Genomic DNA, 17,067 nt, shown 5'->3' on the forward strand with positions numbered 1-17,067 from the left:
TATCTACTTCTGCCTTCCCAATGTCTAATGCATGGTTTACACTTAGTGATTACCAAAAAAAGTGCAACTATAAATAGTTTAAATTAAAATTTGGAAAAGAAGCTCCCAAATGGTTAGAAATAATATGTAACTATTGCATGAGAAAAAATGCTGGATTCTAAAAAAAAAAAAATCCCAAGTTCACTGACTCCCAGGGGTGTGTACAATAAACAGCCCTGTGCCTTGTAACAAAGGAAGACCATAACTGAGATTTGTAACTAATAACTGTTCCTCATGGCTGGAGAGGTTCTGGACCTCCTCTTGGGTGCAGATGAGGCTCCCATCAAGGATAAGGAGAGAAAAGAAGTGGAAGCAGCTAGTGACTGTAATAACATGTAAGTGTGACTTCATCTGCCAAAGAGCTAAGGATCAGAAAAGTAGCTTCAGGCAAAATTAGCTGATGAGTAGGTACTCTACAGGTCCTTTACAAGCTCATGTCATGGAAGAAGATGATCAGAACCATGTAGGTTGACTGCTTAACTCAGAAGAGATAGAAAGGGAATTATGGAATTTCAAGGTAATTCTCTGGAATGTAAAGATAAAAGGAAATAATAGGATCCCAAAATGGGATCACCAAGAACAAGTTATTGCAAAAAACTTCTGTTTCACATTAAATAGGGTTCTAAACTTGGAACACTGGGGAAATATCTAATCTATTGAATTAGTTCATAGTTGTTTCAGCAAAAGTCCCTTATGGTATCTTTGAGTTGGATGCCATTTAAGATCCTACCTGCTCCTCCCAGGTTGAGCTGACTGTATTCTCTTCTGTGACCTTTCCACTAGAGCACACTGGCCGTGAAGCACTTTACCTTTTAGCGTGTTGATTGTTCCTAACTGACAAAACTCAGGTAATTTCATTTTCCATCATCGCATCTAGCTTCGAATAAGGTATTCATTAAAATTTACAAAATGAATGAGTTAATAGAAATTCAACTATAAGCTTAAAATATTGAGACTGGATAGACTGTTACTGTGTTCTGTGTATGAAATTGTTCAGTTCAAGATTTTCATCATTAACTTAGGAGATGTTTTTATCATTAACCATTTAGCCTCATCTGCACTGTTTTTATCATTGACATATGATTATCTAGCATTCATAATGCAAGAGAAAGATAGCTAACCTTAGAAATGACAGAATCAAGATAAGGACGATCCTAAAAGATGTAACAATTTGTCCAGATGATGGAGTGAAATTTAATGGGAATGCATTAAAGTCCTGCATAAATGTGAACATCAAAGTCTTGAGTAAAATATGGAAGAGATTTGCCTTGATAGTTATCATAGGAAGATTGTCTGATGGTTTTAGTGAATCACATGCCAACAGTGCCATGAGAAACCAAAATAGATATTGATAACCTCAAGGTGCACTCATAGCATTCAACCTTCATGTCGTCTGAGGTCATGGTCTCTAAGACCATATTGGGAGCAGAGGTGTCAGTTCAAGGTTCTAGTCCTTATGTGAGAGGCTGACAAAATAGAGGGTGTCCAGAAAAAAGTGATAAGGCTGACAAATGACTCCAAAATCCCTGGCCTGATAGGAGTTGTTGAAAGAATTGGATATTTAGTTTGGATAAGAGACACACAAAATCGTGTGATAATTGAATGGCTGATGTGCAGAGGAAGGAATATACTTGCTGCTCTGTGTTATATCAAAGGCTAAGAGTAGAGCTTTTGGGTAGGTAATTGCTAGATTATTAGCTGCAGGAAGACCAGGAGTGTGTGTGTCCTATTCACCAGTAGATCCTCAGCACTTAATATAGTGACCAGTAGATAGTAGTGACTAAGTAAATCAATACTGAATAAACAAACAACAGTTTGAAAGAGAGCTTGACTCGGATCTCATTAGTCCTGAATTCAAATTCACTGCTCCTTCTAGGAATTGTGCAACCTTGCACAAACATAGCTAGCCTTTCTGCAATTTTGTTTGCATGCATGCACACTAAACCGATTCTGTCGTGTCCGACTCTGTCCAATCCTTTGGACTATAGCCCGCCAGGCTCCTCTGTCCATGGGATTCTCCGGGCAAGAATACTGGAGTGGATTGCCGTGCCCTTCTTCAGGGGATCTTCCTGACCCAGAGATTGAACCGACGTCTCTTGCAGCTCCTGCATTGCAGGCGAATTGTTTACCACTGAGGCATCAGGGAAGCCTGCGTTTTTGTTTGTTGTTGTTGTTCAGTCACGTCCAACTCTTTGTGACCCCATGGACTGCAGCACGCCAGGATTCCCTGTCCTTGACCATCCCCCAGAGCTTACTCAAACTCACGTTCATTGACTCGTGATGCCATCCAACTCCTCTTCTCCTCCCACCTTCAATCTTTCCCAGCATCAGTGTCTCTTCTAATGAGTCACCTCTTTGCATCAGGTGACCAAAGTATTGGAGCTTCAGCTTTAGTATCAGTCCTTCCAATGAATATTTAGGACTCATTTCCTTGAGGATGTACTGGTTGGATCTCCTTGCAGTCTAAGAGACTCTCAAGAGTCTTCTCCAACACCGCAGTTCAAAAACATCAGTTCTTCAGTGTCAGCCTTCTTTATGGTCCAGCTCTCACATACATACATCACTACTGGAAAAACCATAGCTTTGACTACACGGACCTTTGTAGGCAAAGTAATGTCTGTTTTTTTTAATATGCTGTTTAGGTTAATCATAGCTTTTCTTCCAAGGAACACCTTTATTTACACATGCTTAAATAAGGATAACAGTATTTCAAGTGGTTCACATGATTTTTATGATTATCAAATCAAAAGTGATGGTGTGAAATCTTTTTAAATGTAAATAGCAAAGTGCTGGGTAAAAAGCATGTAACGATATTAAAATATGGGCTTCACAGGTAGCACTAGTGGTAAAGAACCTGCCAGTTCAGGAGACGTAAGAACTGTGGGTTCGACCCCTGGATGGGGAAGATCCCCTGGAGGAGGGCATGGCAATCCACTCCAGTATTCTTGCCTGGAGAATCCCATGGACAGAGGAGCCTGCTGGGCTACAGTCTATAAGTTTGCACAGAGTTAGACACAACTGAAGTGACTTAACATGCACAGTATTAAGAAACAACCCTATTAAGTTCACTGTGAAGAAGGTCATTCTAATTGCCAAATCTATCCAGCAGTGGAATGGGTCTCCTTAGGAATTAACCAACTCCTAGTCACTGTAAGTTGTCAAGCAAGGTTGGGTGACACCTCCTAAAAATGTGATAGAGGTCAAGTTTTGCTTCTATGAGATATCCAACTGGGTGACCATTAAGGTGCCCTCCAATGTTAAGATTTTGTTTCTGCGTTATCCATCCTTTCTAGACTAACCTCGGCAATCCCCTCATTGTCCATTTCAAAATTCTAAGCATTCTGATTCTGCTCTGGTTGGATCCTGAGAAGATTCAGGCATACTTTTCTCAGCTGGTTTCATAACCACCATGTTCGTAGCAAGTCTCTTTTAGGACTTCCAAGTAATCAATTTGTTATGGGCCTCCCTGGAGCTAAAGTCCCTCACTTTTTCTAACACATCTGAGGCAAATGACACTCCTAGCAGTAAGAGGGACTCTTTAACTTATTCAGTACCAATAAGTACCAATGAAAGAAACACCATATCCTGATGAGCTAAAATGTTCCAATTAGTCTTACCACCTTACCCAATTTAAACCTCCCATGTTCAAAAGTTATTTGAGTTATGGAAAGATTTTATAAAGATACCTCATATTTGTAAAGTGCTTTCTAATTTTTGTTAATTCTTTAATATGTTTTGTCTCACGTGAGCCTTCTAACAATGCTCAGCGTGAGTATTTTTATCTTCATTAGATGGAGGAAGAAACTGAGGATCTGAGAGGTAAACTGACCTCCTCAAAAACACACAGCTAGGTAATAGGAAAGCTAGGACTAGAAGTGAAGTTTTCTGATTCCCTGTTTAAGTGCCCTCTCTGCTAGCACAGTTCAGCTCAACCGTGGACTTTTTTCGGTCTTCCTGGACCTTTTTTGGCTGTCCAGGAAAGCCTTGGAGATAACGAAGGCACTACCTTTTCCTGGGATGTGGTATCGTCAGAAGCAAACTATTTTTATCCTTTTTGCTTCTGATTTCACAGAACAAACTTTCCATTTCCAAATCACACTTAAAAGTTCACTGCCCTGATTAGGAACTATATTTGTAAGAAGTAATGTTGTGAAGTAAATCAACTGAATTCAAAAATTCCCCCTGTATATTTTTGTTGGCTTGGAACATAAGCCGTGGAAATTCCAAAGCTTTCATATAAAAAATTAGAAAAGCCTGCCTGTGATTTGCCACATTATAGCTAAAATTGAACTTAAGGAGAATATCCTGTTTTTGAAGACTTTGTGCCAGAAGAAATACAATAAATACTAAGTGGTTAAACTGTTTAAAAAGAAAGTTATAACAAAAATTTCAATGTCCTTATGGAAGTTAAATATATTTTCTATAAATTTCCTAAGTACTTTTTTTAAAAACCCAAAGGGAAATAAACAAGTAGGGAGAAATGCTGAATGTGAAAATGAAAGTAGATAGCTTTAACCTGAAAAATTTTCCACTTAAAGGATTTGGCCTCCTAGGAATCTGTGGTTTCCGTCTTTTCCTCCAAAACGGGACCGAGGCCATCTTTGCTTCAGATGACAATCTTCTTAAGCCAGATGACACTGGCAGCCTGACATTTTCCATGCCTCTCAGGATCCTGCAGGAGCAGTGATGAAATTGGCAATTTTCTTCTCAGGGATGTTCTTAAAATTTTTCAAAGAACCGCTACAACAACTTTTCCTTTTAGATTAGCAAACTGAACAGAATTTAGAAGTAATGGTGCTGTGTAACTTGGCTTCCAAGCAATCAATCCAGAAAGACCACTGTGAAAGTCTGCTGGACAAAAGTTTCAAGGCCATAAAGGAGAAGTTTGTGTTGGAAGAGATCTGAAAATCATCTCGTCCTGTGGTTCTCAACCAGAGTGGCGATCAGGTAAAGTGCTGCTCTTTGGAGATGATTTTTTTAAAAAATAGATTAGATTGCAGATAATGCCTATGATGATCATCAGGCTTACTCACTTGCTTTCTGAAATGCTTTCCTGATTGAGAGTAAAAAGGTGGAGTTACAGCAAGTTTCCTGTGAATTGCTTATAACCCACAGTCTATCTTATCTGCTACTAGTGAATAAGACAACAGACATTCTGTTCATTATTATAGTTGTTGTAATTAGGGAGAAAAAAGGCGGGCAATCATTTTTCCTGCATCCTTGAAAAATATTTATGGATTTCTCTCAAGTCTGGGTTTGTGAAAATGAAAATCATCCATCCTATATTGTGGTGGAGATAAATTGGAGTCCCTCTGATGAAGTTCAACACCATCCAATGTTAAATGCAGGAAACAGTGACCACCAGAACCACAGATAGCATCTGCAGGACTGGAGTGGAACTCGAATTCTAAGTGAACTAAGGTCTCTGGTGACCTCAGAACATCTGCCTTTAAGATTCGTTGCACATTAGAAATAAAGTAATTTTGAGTAGTTCCATTGAATATCAGCAAGAAAAAGGAATGCATGACCATTTTGAGAAGTATATAAAAATAATTCTTTAAGGATCAGACATACAAAGAAAGCAAAAGAGATGATAAGTTTACAGAACTTAGCCATTTGATTCGTTGTAGAAAATAGAGTAACATCTAAAATATTACAAAGTGTAGTATCTTGTAGTCATAATGTATCCTTTCTCTGTGGCCCCTGACAAGTATATTGTCTCATTAATTCCCACATTATCTTTGGGCAGCAGGACCCATTTTATAGAATGTAAATGGTGGAGTGTTTCCTTTTTTCCAGAATTATATATTTGGAAGCAAGATGCTACTGCAAATCTTGATTCCACCACTTCTTTTTTGAGTAACCTGTGGGAAGTCACTTTGCCTCTCTAGGTAAAGCTTTCCCCATCTATGAAATAGGATAAAAAAAACCACTCATCTAATAGGATTGTCTCAAGGGTTACATAAGATCCTGCAAATAGAATTCATAACACCTTTCACAGTAAACAGAAAATGCTCAGTAAATACAGAGCGAAAGGGAGAACATATCTGAACTCTGATTTGTGATGTTTCTGTTGAATTCTTCTATAAACTGATGAGACACCATCCAAAATACACCAAGCATTTAAAATAATTTTTGGCCAAATTATAAATCAGACTGTCTACAGTTTTGAACCATGAAGAGAGGAAGAGTGGAGAAATTGAGTGACTGTACATGAATTTGCCCTACTCTCCATTTTCTGTGTTGATGGTGTGTGTGTGGTGATTATTACTGGAAAACAGTCTTCTGGAATCTGAACTAGAAGGTCACGATATCATCGCAAAGACTGCCCATCACCCATTGTAACCTGGGGACGAGGTTGACATGGAGGGATCAGATCACTGCCTCAACACTGGGCAAATGATATTCTAGAACCCTGTAGTCCCAGACCAGCAGCAACACATCACCTGAAAATTTGTTAGAAATAAAGTTTTCATATCCTGCCCCAGATCTCCTGAATCAGCAATTCTGGGGGCGGAACTTAGCAATCTGTGTGATTGTGATGCTGCTAAAGTATGAAAACCACTGTTCTCCAAAAGAGTCCAAAAGGGCCCAGGACCATATCCCCATGGCCTGATCTGCTTCTTAGCACAGTGCCTCCATAGGTATCAATAGTTCTGTTCTGGGGAATATTAAATCATAAAAAGAAATGTCAAGATGACAAAAAAACGTTATTTTACATACTTGATCCAAAAAATTAAAAGGTGAGGGCAAGCAGAGGCATAATAGTCTAAGTTCCTATTGTAATTTGACTTTTCCTCTAGGCTTAATACTTTAACAGCTTATGAACTGGACAACATCTTGGCATTTGTCTAGTCTAACTAAAGCCCGCCATCATGTGCCCAAATACATAAGACTGCTTAGAGTAAAAAGCATAATTACTACCCAGGCCTCTAGCCTAAAATTAGTTGAGTTTTTTCAGTGGATTTTTTTTTTCTGTCTTTTATTTTTTATTTTATTTTATTTTTATTATTATTATTTTTTTTATTATTTTTATTTTTTTTTTCCAGTGGGTTTTGTCATACATTGATATGAATCAGCCATGGATTTACATGTATTCCCAATCCCGATCCCCCCTCCCACCTCCCTCTCCACCCGATTCCTCTGGGTCTTCCCAGTGCACCAGGCCAGAGCACTTGTCTCGTGCATCCCACCTGGGCTGGTGATCTGTTTCACCATAGATAGCATACATGCTGTTCTTTTGAAATATCCCACCCTCATATTCTCCCACAAAGTTCAAAAGTCTGTTCTGTATTTCTGTGTCTCTTTTTCTGTTCTGCATATAGGGTTATCGTTATCACCTTTCTAAATTCCATATACATGTGTCAGTATGCTGTAATGTTCTTTATCTTTCTGGCTTACTTCACTCTGTATAAGGGGCTCCAGCTTCATCCATCTCATTAGGACTGGTTCAAATGAATTCTTTTTCATGGCTGAGTAATATTCCATGGTGTATATGTACCACAGCTTCCTTATCCATTCATCTGCTGATGGGCATCTAGGTTGCTTCCATGTCCTGGCTATTATAAACAGTGCTGCGATGAACATTGGGGTGCACGTGTCTCTTTCAGATCTGGTTTCCTCAGTGTGTATGCCCAGTAGTTTCCTAGTGTTTGTTTTACAAGTTCTGTACAAGACATCTGCTCAAGTGACTGGTGACGCTGCTATTGTCCAAAGAGTCAGAGGAAATTTTCCTAAATTACATGGATGAATAAAAACCATTGAGTTCGAGATAAGAATCTCTTGGGAAAAGGATTACAGTGTTTAAAACCTTCAACTCCCCAAATACACACACCTGAATCCCAGGGGACTCTAAAAGAAGCCTTCTCTTCCCTCTCCCTGAGTTGAGATTGAATCATTGCTCTTAAAGTAAGTCTCACTGGTGAATTATAGGACGTATTCTTCCTGGCGAGAGGAGTCTTTGATTTAGCATGAAATTCAAAGTCCCTGTTAAAGATAGAAATGTCCACTAAGAATGTCTGGAATGACTGTATCCGGTTTCCTTAGCGGCTGAGACCTCGCCTTGATAAGAGAGGTGTTGCAGTGTGCTCACTGGGGCTGCCACGGACAGTATCAGAAGAATGTGGCAGGTCTGTGCGGAATAACGTTAAAACAATATGTACAAAATGACTGAGTCAGCTACAAAATCTAATCGTTCTAACACTCAGATTATTATCACTAAGTATTTATGAAATACTTCTGAGAACTCTATCATAAGATGGCTTTATTCTCTTTTCTTTTCCCAGTAGATTTAAACCTAGTCTCCCCCTCACAACCTGTGGTGTCAGGCTTTCCATGTGTCTCATATACAAGGGGTACTAATTAAAAAGGTTATTACCCTTTTTTGACAGATCTTCAGAAGTCAATCATCTTAATTATCTTAAAAACTCACCTTAAGACCTTTGCCAACAAGTTGCCTGAGTTTGACTGTCCCTGATTATAATACAGAGGCATTACTTCTAGTAAACCAGGAAACAGTTAAATGAGTTCAGTTAGAGTTGCCTTCAGCCAAAAGAGATCAGTATATCTCCCATCTCTAACCTTGCTAATTACGGTATAATCACAAATGAGGGAATGTTGGACAGTCCACAGGAAATGTAATAAAACAAATCTAACCCACTTCCCCATTTCAGGATAGGACAAGCTTGTAGAGGCAATGTGACATGGTGCAAAGAGTAGAGAAGAACATTGTAGTCAGAAGAGAAAGTGTCACTCTTTACTCACTGAGTGACTGTAGCCAGCTCAAAATCTGGTCTTTGCATTTATTCAGCTGTTAAATAGTGATGATAATGACAACACCAACTTCACATGTAAGAAAAAGTGGCTACCAACCCCCAGACTAGAGTGTGTTAAATATATTCTAGCCTTATCACCAGCAATTCTACTCCTGGAGTAAAGTTAGAGAGTCCAAAGAGATTCTTACACAGGTTCTTAAGGATCACATACATGAACATTGACTTCGGCACCCTTTGGAGTGAGGTAACTAGAGGTAATCTGGGTGCACATCACTGAAAGACTGCATAGAGGAAATTTTTTGTCGTTAAGTAAATGTATCATAAGGAAAATGTACACATTGTATGGTCGTTGGAAGCAAGGAACTAAATAAACACATAGTACATGTTGTTGTTGCTCTAGTCTCTAAGTCATGTCTGACTCTCGTGGGTCCCCATTGACTGTAGCCCACCAGGCTCCTCTGTTCATGGAATTTCACAGGCAGGAATACTGGAGTGGGTAGCCATTCCTTTCTGCAGGGGATCTTCCTGACCCAGGAACTGAACCCACATGTCCTGCATTGCAGGAGGATTCTTTTCTGCTGAGCCACCAGGGAAGCCACCACACAGAGTACATGTGAAAGTCATTCAGTTCAGGTCAGTCGCTCAGTCGTGTCCGACTCTTTGCAACCCCATGAATCGCAGCACGCCAGGCCTCCCTGTGCATCACAAACTCCCAGAGTCTACTCAAACTCATGCCCATCAAGTCAGTGATGCCATCCAGCCATCTCATCCTCTGTCGTCCCCTTCTCCTCCTGCCCCCAATCCCTCCCAGTATCAGGGTCTTTTCCAATGAGTCAACTCTTCGCATGCGGTGGCCAAAGTATTGGAGTTTCAGCTTCAACATCAGTCCTTCCAATGAACACCCAGGACTGATCTCCTTTCAGTTGTGTCCAATTCTTTGTGACCCTCATGGACTATACAATCCATGGAATTCTCCAGGCCAGAATACTGGAGTGGGTAGCCATTCTATTCTCCAGGGGATCTTCCCAACCCAGGGATCGAAGCCAGGTCTCCCACATTGCAGGCAGATTCTTTACCAGCTGAGCTACATGGGAAGCCCACAGAGTACATGGATGAAGAATCCTCCATATATGGTCCTGAGTAAAAGAAAATTTTAAAGTAAATGTAAACATAAAGCATGATATTATTTATATAAGTTAAATGGAAGCAAAAACACATGCATTTTACAAGAACATGTACAAACCGAAAGGTACATGTTGAATACAATAAAAAATGTCTGCCTGTGGGGAGAAGGAACGGGAATGAGAAACAGAAAAAATAAAAAAGGACTCTTACTTTGAGCAGTGATGATAATGTGTCAACTGAGGGAATAATTAACTCATCCCCTGATGTCCAGAAAGGGAAAAATTATGGAAATGGAATTTGTTAAGAAAATAATTGTTGCCTCCTCTCCAAACTCTTCATCTCTTTCTTTCATCTCTTCATTGAAGAATTTTCCTTCTTTTGATTCTCATTCATTAACTATCAGTTCAGTTCAGTTCAGTTCAGTTGCTCAGTCGTGTCCAACTCTGCGACCCCATGGACTGCAGCACACCAGGCCTCCCTGTCCATCACCAGATCCCAGAGTTTACTCAAACTCATGTCCATTGAGTTGGTGATGCCATCCAACCATCTCATCCTCTGTCATCCCCAACTCTTCCCACCATCAATAATTCCAAGCACCAGTGTCTTTTCAACTGAGTCAGTTCTTCTCATCAGATGATCAAAGTATTGGAGTTTCAGCTTCAGCATCAGTCCTTCCAATGAACACCCAGGACTTATCTCCTTCAGGATGGACTGGTTGGATCTCCTTGCAGTCCAAGGGACTCTCAAGAGTCTTCTCCAACACCACAGTTCAAAAGCATCAATTCTTCAGGGCTCAGCTTTCTTTATAGTCCAACACTCACAGGCATATATGACTACTGGAAAAACCATAGCTTTCACTAGATGGACCTTTTTGGCAAAGTAATGTCTCTGCTTTTTAATATGCTGTCTAGGTTGGTCATAACTTTTCTTCCAAGGAGCAAGTGTCTTTTAATTTCATGGTTGCAGTCACCATCTGCAGTGATTTTGGAGCCCAAAAAAATAAAGTCTGTCACTGTTTCCACTGTTTCCCCATCTATTTGTCATGAAGTGATGGAACCAGATGCCATGATCTTACTCTTCTGAATGTTGAGTTTTAAGCCAACTTTTTCACTCTCCTCTTTCAGTTTCATCAAGACCCTTTAATTCTTCTTCACTTTCTGCCATAGGGTGGTGTCATCTGCATATCTGAGGTTATTGATATTTCTTCTGGCAATCTTGATTCCAGCTTGTGCTTCATCCAGCCCAGCATTTTTCATGATGTACTCTACATATAAGTTGAATAAGCAGGGTGACCATATACAGCCTTGACATACTCCATTCCATATTTTGAACCAGTCTGTTGTTCCATGTCCAGTTCTAACTGTTGCTTGCTGGCCTGCATACAGATTTCTCAAGAGACAGGTCAGGTGGTCTAGTATTCCCATCTCTTTAAGAATTTTCCAGTTTGCTGTGATCCACACAGTCAAAGGCTTTAGCATAGTCAATAAAACAGAAGTAGATGTTTTTCTGGAACTCTCGCTTTTTTGATCATCCAACAGATGTTGGCAATTTGATCTCTGGTTCCTCTGCCTTTTCTAAAACCAGATTGAACATCTGGAAATTCACGGCCCACGTACTATTGAAGCCTGGTTTGGAGAATTTTGAGCATTACTAGTGTATGAGATGGTTCATGTGTAGACTCTTCTCTTGTGTTGTGGGAAGAGGGTATTTGCTATGACCAGTGTGTTCTCTTGGCAAAACTCTATTAGCCTTTGCCCTGCTCCATTCTGTACTCCAATGCCAAATTTGCCTGTTACTCCAGGTGTTTCTTGACTTCCTACCTTTGCATTCCAGTCTCCTATAATGAAAAGGACATCGTTTTGGGGTGTTAGTTATAGAAGGTCTTGTAGGTCTTCATAAGACCATTCAACTTCAGCTTCTTCAGCCTTACTGGTTGGGGCATAGACTTGGATTACTGATATTGAATGGTTTGCCTTGGAAACGAATTAACTATAGCAATTCTTCATTAGAGGAATTGATATGAATAACTTACTTATACATTGTTTTTGTATCCCATTGTGGTATTTGCTGTAATACTATTTTTTGTAGTAGGTGGAAACAAAACTTAAAAGCCTTTCAGCTTTAAGGTGGAATTTAACACTGAGGCAAATGGGTGTACTCTTTGAGATCATAGTGGATCCTCCACTGGTGCCAGGTCACAGACATCCAAGGTCATGAGAGATCTGTGGTTGTAGATTACAAATTTGAGTAAGGCCTCATATAGTCAAAGATACCACAAGAATCTGATTATCTTCTGTCTTTGAAAGTTGGCTTAAATTAGAAACTTTCAGGTCAAAGTGGATTCCATACCATTCTTCCCTAACAAACAGAAGGTTTATTCAGTGAATATGCCTACTTTAATCTATTAACCCCTTTATGATTTTGTAAGTAGAGTGATACAGGAGAAATGAGGTACAGTCGAAAGACTTGAATATCTAGGATTTGGAAGAAACAAACAAAAGACGGATTAATGTAAAATGCAGTTTACTGGGTGCATTGTCCAGTTTGCTGCCCAATAAAATCTCTCCCACCAGGCACCCTCAGACTGCCTAGTCATCTGATTTACCCCCATGAAGAAGTGAAGGGGTTACAGTGAGAGGCTCTCTTTTATATATTAACAAAAGGGCAGGTGTTTGTAGGTGTACTGTGGAGGAGGCTTCTGACGTTTCTTATTCTGTGGATTATGTTTAACTTGTCACTTTGACATCTTTCTTTTGTGTTTCTTATGTTCCCCCTTTAACATCTTCACCTTGTTTTACTGACTCCTTTGTTTCATGAGATGTTAAGGGTCATCAAGCTTTCATAGCCGTTGTCAAGACATTGTCATTTTTCAGGAAAATCAGTCAATGCACTTGTCCCCTTCTACCTGGGTAAACTTCTTTGTGAAGTTTAAAGTTTTGAAGACACTTCTTTGCTCAATTTTGATTACTTAGTCTCTCAGATCTTCTAAGACAATGAAAGAGCATAATATCTGGCCTGTCCTTAATTTGGAAGACATCTTCCAAAATATCTTCCCAAAATAGTTTACAGCAAGAGCATTGACATCTCTTGCTTTCTCTCTCTATCTTTTTTACTTAATTTAGGAGCATTTTTATAATAATTACTTCACCAGCATGCTCTGTGACTTCCAACAAAGATCCAAATATTGAGTAAAATAAACAATTTTAATACATTATTATTTATGGTATAAGTACTATATTTATTGGTATTTTGACTGACTTCCCTACAGGCTTTAATTTTAGTCATTTGTGGGAGTTTAAATTCAGTTATGATGTCCAAATAAGAATAAAATTTCAACTATATTTTATTTTTTTCAAAAGGTGAATATTTATTTAGTAGTAACATAATGTGAGAGATATATGTGCTAATATGGAAAGGTTTAATACACCTACACACAAAAACATATAACAAAGAAAGCAGCAAGACATTATGTCAACTAAACAAGTATCAACTATATTTTATTTGCCTGGATTTCCTGTGGCCTAGTGTTATAGAGCCACGTAGAAGTACAGTGTGAAAATTCAACATAGAAGTACGTTGACCAGGATGGATGCTATTAAGCTGCACTCACCAGTCACAAGCCAGGGTTAGAAATTAAAGGCATAGAAGAGTCGTGAATTTTTTCCCTCTTGGTTTCTAATTTATGGACCCAAAGGAAAGAATGATATTCTCAGGTGAATGATATCTTGTACTAATAAGAGCAGGTGTTGGTCAAGGCACAGTTTTATCTTCTTATCTTTAGAAGCAGTTCAGACAACCAGCTTTCCTTAAATGCACATCTACTCTGATGCCTAGGCTGAAATGTACAATAAAGAACTCTTTAAAAATCCTATGATCAGAGCATCATCTTAATTGTCTCTTTCTCCTCAGAATGATTTGTCAGAAAAGAAGAGAGCTGTGTGAAACATATAGCCAGAAAAGCAAAACAACATAACCAATAACGTCAATCACTTTCCATATGCTGAGGTTGTGGTGGCTTTGGAATGTGTCAACTTGGCTAGTACGAACTACATTACCAAGAATTCATTTCTCTGTATTTCCAGTTAGACTTTTGTGCAATCCTGGATAGTAGATGTGAAGTAACACTCAGATCATTTTGTTTTCTTGTTTGGTATTTTTTGTCTTGTTTGTTTATTTTCTCAAACAAAAGCAAGATAACCAGGACCTGTTGAAACTCATAAGCATTGTCAGTTTGCTGGCTTACTTCATGGACATCAAATGATCCAGATTCTCCGGCACCTCCTTCACCTTTTCTGATTCAAGAGCCAGATGTGTTTGGGTCCACAATGAAGGATTCCAGTGTCTTACTGCCTTGAGATTGAAAGCAGTGGAAACTGACATGGGTTCCCATCCATCATTGCAGGTTCCAGCTGATGCTTATAAGTTCCAATTTTTCCTTGCTGTCTCTGGCTTTACATCCACATTTCCCTTCTGACTGACTTCCTTATAGGCTTCAAACTCTAGCATCAGAAATGAAGACAACAGCCTTGCAGAGACAGTTTAACCAGCTCTTTTCCACTGTGTAGGCTTGAATCACTATCACAAATCCCTTAATATAGAGAAATAGATATATTTCCTTCAAGTGATTCTTCCTGGACTGATACAGAGATCTAGCATGTTACAAGGAAAGGAAAAAGAAAAAGGCAGTCCCCTAGGTGAAAGCATGACAAAATTAGCCAGAGAACAGTGTCAGCTGTGGGGAAGAGGAATGATAAAGAGACAATGGAGAGTCTTGACACCCCTACTGGGATGGCTTCCCCACTCTACCCTTGTCCTTAAATTTACCACAAGAGAAACAGTTAACCTGGAATTTAACTTTCTCATGAAGGCTAGTGAATACTCCTAAAGACTGTGAGCTCACAGGCCCACTAACAAAAGACATTTGATACCAGGATTAAAAAAAGCAAACAGAGAAACTTATACCTGAAAAATAAGACTTAATTAGCTAGAGATTTAAAGTGAGCATTATAATCATCTTCAGAAAGATGAGTAAGATATTATTAACATAAAGAAAGAGCTAGCAGTTATATGGTATAACCAAATAGAAATACTATAGCATAAATAAAAATTTGAGATAAAGAACTCAATGCATGATATGATAGGAGAGTAAAGACAGTTGAAGAACAAGCTAGTGAGCTGAAAGGTAAGAATGAAGAAATCTTAGAAAGCACTAGGAAGAAATAAGGGCTTCCCTGGTGACTCAGATGGTAAAGAATCTGCCTGCAATGTAGGAGACCCAGGTTCAATTCCTGGGTCAGGAAGATCCTCTGGAGAAGGGAATGGTTACCCACTCCAGTATTATTGACTGGGAAATTTCATGGACAGAAGAGCCTGGTGGGCTACAGTTCCTGGGGTCACGGAGAGCCAGATACGACTTAGCTACTAAACAACAAAGACCCTAAAGTAACTACTTAAAAAAAAAAAGACAAGTGAGCCTACAAGAAAGATAAAATGTAATTGCTAAAAATATAATAATTCAAAAGAAAGCCAAAAAAGAGGAAATATAAAGAACAGTGGGATTATACCATTTACAAAAATTAATTCAAAAGAGACAAAGACATAAACATAAGACCTGAAACTGTAAAACTCCCAGAAGGATACAAGGGGAAACCAACAAAGGACTAGCATCCAGAATAAATATAAATGTGTGTGTATATATATATACATGTGTGTGTATGTTTGTATCATGATCTAGGAATAGAATCTGCGCCTCCTGCATTGGCAGACGGATTCTTTATCACTAAGCCACCAGTGAAGCCCAATGTTTTAGGGTGATATATACACATATTCTAAAATATATAAACATATTTTAAAATCTCTCCCAAATCAATAAAAGACCACCAGGAAAACAGCAAAAGAAATGTACAGATATTTCACAAAAGGGCCAGCTCCAATGATCCTAAACACAGAGTCCTTAAATATATGATAAGATGTTCAACCTCACTAGTAATCAGGAAAATACAAGTTAAAAACAACATGGAAAACAATTTTAAGCCATAAGAAAGGCAAATTTCTAAGTGAGACAATGTCACCGGTAAGCTGTTTAGTAATGTGGACGCTTATTCGCTGCTGGTGAGAGTATAAATTATTTCAACTGCTTCAGAAAATAGTTTAGCTTTCCTTATAAGCCTGAAAGCATACATTTCCTGCAATCCAGCCATTTCATTAGAATATATACACTTTAGAGGAATTCTTGCACCCTAAGTTAATTCTCACATGTAATTCAGGAATATGTAAAACAGTGTTTATAGAAATTTTGATCATATTGTAAAAACTGTAAACAGCCCAAATATCCATCCTACATAAATAAGTTGTGGCAAAATCTTATAATGAATAGACATAGCTAAATATAACAGTATGGATTAATTAAGCAAAAACATAATTTTGAGTGAAAAATAAAGTCACCATCAAATATACCATTTGATTATATTTAGGGGCTTCCAAGGTGGTGCTAATGGTAAAGAACTCACCTGCCAAAGCAAAAGACACAAGAGACAGGGTTTCCATCTCTGGGTTGGAAAGATCCCCTGGAGGGAGAAATGACAACCCACTCCAGTATTCTTGCCTGGAGAATCCCATAGACAGAGGAGCCTGGAGGGCTATAGCCCATGGGGTAACAAAGTGTTGGACTTGACTAAAGTGACTTAGCAGGCATGCGTGTAAGATTCAAAAGCTGGAAAACAAAACAATATTCTACTTAGGGTTACCTATAGAGGTATAAGGGCTTCCTCAATGGCTCAGTGGGTAAAGGATCTTCCTGCAAAGCAGGAGACACAGGAGACCTGGGTTCCATCCCTGGGTTGGGAAGGTCTCTTGCAGAAGGAAATGGCAACCCACTCCAGTATTCTTGCCTGGAAATCCCATGGACAGAAGAACCTGGCAGGCTCCAGTCCATGGGGGTGCAAAGAATTGGTCTCGACTAAGAACATATATAGGTATAAAATCCCCAAAGAAAGGAGGGAAAAGGTTAATGTACAATTCAAGATCTTGTTGAAGCCTCAGTAACAGAGCTGCAATCAATGAATGGCATCTAAGAGGCTCTGAAGAACAGTAATGCTCTATCTCTTTGCTTTAATGGTACAGGTGTTCA

Source organism: Dama dama, chromosome 20, assembly GCF_033118175.1.
Source record: "Dama dama isolate Ldn47 chromosome 20, ASM3311817v1, whole genome shotgun sequence".
Taxonomy (NCBI): Eukaryota; Metazoa; Chordata; class Mammalia; order Artiodactyla; family Cervidae; genus Dama; species Dama dama.